Source organism: Macrobrachium nipponense, chromosome 3, assembly GCF_015104395.2.
Source record: "Macrobrachium nipponense isolate FS-2020 chromosome 3, ASM1510439v2, whole genome shotgun sequence".
NCBI classification, from domain to species: domain Eukaryota; kingdom Metazoa; phylum Arthropoda; class Malacostraca; order Decapoda; family Palaemonidae; genus Macrobrachium; species Macrobrachium nipponense.
Genome location: NC_087202.1, coordinates 104,707,583 through 104,711,663, shown reverse-complemented (window position 1 = coordinate 104,711,663; position 4,081 = coordinate 104,707,583). Strand labels below are relative to the sequence as shown.

The 4,081-nt window shown below is 40.8% G+C and overlaps 1 non-coding gene across 1 annotated transcript; it reads left to right on the top strand.

Annotated features, from left to right (window-relative positions):
• The first annotated feature begins 484 nt into the window (after window positions 1-484).
• Window positions 485-557, top strand: Trnar-ccu (transfer RNA arginine (anticodon CCU)). The gene has a single exon. It is a non-coding gene; the product is annotated as a tRNA-Arg (tRNA).
• Window positions 558-4,081: the final 3,524 nt, after the last annotated feature.

Here is a 4,081-nt window from a genome sequence, read left to right as displayed (position 1 = left end):
AGGAACCAGTATGATAATTCATTAATTATGAAAATAGACGACAGCAGCTATTAACGTTTACAGTTACGTCTGATGTTCTTACAGATTACTTCTGTTTCTTACTATCGAATTTTTAGTAAAGTAAGTTATATTATGTAACTTAGACTGCTGGAAATTTTCTAAACCAATTGTTAATGCAGTTAACATTTGCTGAGATTGTGTTTTTTATGTTTATTTGTTTGTCACAATCATTTGGACCTTGATTCTCCCATTTAATAAAAATCTGGATCCGTAACCATTGTGATGCCATGTGTGTTGTCTATCGCAGAAGGCTGTAGTTATATTTTCATTTTTTTTTTAGTAGTGGCAGGTGAAAAACATTTTCTCCACAAGTTTATTGTAGATATTTAGGAATTTGAATATTAGTTAGTTTCCGTCGTCTATTTAAAAAGACGCTTAACGGGATTTCAGTATTCACTGTCATGAAATCACCTGGTGATAGGTTGCCCCTGTGGCCCAATGGATAAGGCATTGGCCTCCTAAGCCAAGGATTGTGGGTTCGAGTCCCACCAGGGGTTAGTGGTCCCGCCATTTTTTTTTTTTTTTTTTTTTTTTTTTTGTATGGTACTTGATGGGAAATGACACCTGGAAACGTCGGTTTGTCAGTGACTTTGTTCTTCGCGAAGAGTCGGTGTCGAAAAGAGAGGCTTCGGGAACTTTTGCAGGCGGTAGGAAATCTTACCGGCTGAAGTTCCTTTTCCCTCTCTAAGGAAGGCAGTGTTGTGCATGATTTTAGGTGACTATCCTTCCGAAGCTTTTCCCTTCGTTTTTGCTTTTGTTTTCATAGGATCAGCTAACATATGCGCATTCATTTATGACGCAACCAGAAAATTTCGATTCGATCGAAACGAAAGAACGAGGGTGGCGGCTTAGGAGGTGCAGGAAGGGAAAGTGTTGTAGGGGGGGGGGGGGGGGGGGGGGGAGAGCGAAGGACGAAGAGAGGTTTGTCCCACGGGTTGGCAGCAGTCCTCTGGCCAATTCTCCTCACCACTCCTCTCCCCTCCTCAATTGCTACCCCTTTCCCTCCTAATCCCCGCTCCCTTCTTACCCCATCTCTGACTCCTCTCCCTCTCCCCTTCCTCCCTTTTCCAAGCACCATGCAGCCTATAGCCAACCATCGCGAGAGGGCTATATGCCGGGAAAAGGTGCATATCATTGTTGGGCTCTTTCAATTCAGCATTCGAGAATGCAGGTAACTATGGCTCTGTTAGTTTTTGGTGTTCTTTTATTACTCAACTTATGGACAATGATGCAACCAACCTTGTAGAATTCAGTCCGCGTTGAGTCATGTCGTCCGTTAGAGGAAAATAACCGTTATGTCGGAAGTAGATAATGAATTCTAAGGGAACAGCTACCTGCTCTCTCTCTCTCTCTCTCTCTCTCTCTCTCTCCCAGATGTTCGTTTCAGACAGGTGCGCGTGAGGCTTTGCTTTATGTTCAGACACAAATCTCTCTCTCTCTCTCTGGAACTTACAGTACACACGCAGATGACTCACTCAGGTAATTACGATGGTATTTTAACAATCTCTAGTAATTCAAGTAATTACGATGGTATTTTAACAATAACTCATGGTATTTTGGCCTATCGTGGTTATTTTTATGTAGATTGTATTAGTTTATATTGTCTAATTCGTCGTCTTGTAATTTGTCAAATTTTGTAAGTTTATCGTCTTTTTTAAAAACTATCATGGTTACGTTTTAAAACTCGTATTGAATTCTGAAATTGTAGTCCCACAAGGAGAGAGAGAGAGAGAGAGAGAGAGAGAGAGAGAGAGAGAGAGAGAGAGAGAGAGAGAGAGAGAGAGAGACTCAAACTTTAATTTAAACCTTGTTCCTTATCAGAAACAAACCAGAAAATTTCAACGTGGTAAAAAATGAGTCTTAAGTACGTATATAGGAGGCAGTGGTATCCAAGATGGGAAAGATCTATGCCAGTCGATGTTAATGAGTTTCTTCTTCTTCTCTACTACTTCTTCTTCTTCTTCTTTGTGGTTATTTGCTCTTCTGGGAATTGTATGGCAGATGAAGGACCACGTGTGAATCTGTAGTCGTTTGGAGGTTGTTTATCCGAGTTCAGGCAAGAATGTGTCAGGGAAAAGTTATAAAAAAAAAGTCATTGGAAATAAGTCACTATAATCTTTCTTAAATAGTAACCCCAAGGGTATTAACCTGGTATGTATCTACCTTGTGGGCCTTGGTTTAGTACAAACCTGGTGGCGAATTTTTTTCTTTTTTACCCGGTATCCACCATTGCGGCGTGTCTGGTGCTTTTATTTTAAACCAGTATGTAGTCATCTTTGCTGCGTCTTTAGTACAACACCGTTGTGAATTTCCGTATAAACATAAATAAAAGACTGTAAATGTCATGAAGATAATGACTCTAAGAAGTATTTGAATTTTTTCTTTGTGACGTTATTACATTTATGACTTTTTTCCTAGTCAAAATTGGGACTTTTCTTGTGACCAGTTTCCCCTGTTACTTTATTACCAGTCACCGTTAATCCATATTACAGATCCATTGTTGCCCTAACAGAACTGGCATAATTTATATTGATCCCTAAAACAGTCAGTACCGAATGGATTGTATGATTGACTTCGTCACAGTTTCAGAAAGCATGGTTGATTATAGACTGAAATCGGGAAAAAATATCGGCTCAATTAAGCCACGGATGTTACATATTGTAGTAGGGAGTGTTTGGCAAAATATACCGTAGCAAACGATCGTACTTCCGTGCATGACATGACGTTGGGAGTGTCTTATGGAATGTGGCTACTTTTTTATGACTGAAAGGTATCAGTGCGCTTGAAATGAAAAGGAAATGAGAAATTATGATATGGTGAGATGGCATGGATACGTGTCCTCATAAAGGGGAAGGATGATTATGTCGAGAGAGGGACAGAAGTCCCTTGCAAATAATTTTTTTTTAAACTTTTTTTTTGTAAACAACAAAAATACAAGATTTACATGATTTCAACCATTTAAATGTTGAACACAAGAATTTGTGTGTAATAATTTTCTTCAATTTTTCCCCATTCAGAGTTTACACAAACCATCTCACATAATCTAATCTCCTCCTTAAGAAAACAGAAAGTTCATTTTCAGTCAGCGTCTGCACATTGCTTATCCATATACATACACATAATTACACATATTAAGAACTGCAGTGTTCCTGTCTGTTTTACATTTAGCTTTAAAAGACATTAATCATTTGATCCATTCCTTATTACCTTCTACAGAACATAAAACCTCATAATTTACTCCTGAACCGTTGAAAAATATTTTTGACTCGTTGACAAAAATTAAATATACGAAGCGGTCTATTCTGTTTGGCCGCAGAACTCGCATACAAATTGTTTGATGATATCAGTCCTTGACGGAAGAGGCGTGGGTACGACGCTACTCTTGCGTGGAAACTGTGCATCCGACCCCTCTTCTTGCCTTCCTGCCCCCCACACCCCCCCCCCCCCCCCCCCCCCCCCCCCCCCCACCCCCCCCCCCCCCCCATCCATTCACTTTTTCCCCTCTCGTGATTCTCTGTGACCCCTTCTCCCTGTCTCTCTCGCCGTTCCCTCCCTCTCCCGTGATTTGTGCCCTTCCTCTTTCCGAAGGTATTTTAGGGTGGGCGTGGGCGTCATCTCTCCATCCGCTTCCATGATATTGATGCTACATAGCATGACAGGTCGTCAACGTAGCATGAGTCATCTTCCAGCATCATCTTCATCCTTATTTCCCCATTCCGATGAATGTGATATGAAAGGGGGAGGGGGGGAGGTGCCGTACCTTAGCCATCTGTGTTTGTCGAAGGAGAAAGTGAGGGAGAGAATAAACATTTGAATCTGATTTCGAAGCATTTGTTTCGTTCACTTCCACTGTTCAGCCATGAGTCTAACACCAGCAAGAAGTACAAGGCCTACAGAATAAGACTTGTCAGTTCGTGACGCTCCGAGAGAATATTTTGTATCGCCAAGTGCAGCTGTTGAATTTAAGGACAGAATGACCGACTCATACGTTGGTCTATCGTATGTATATAATAAAACGTTT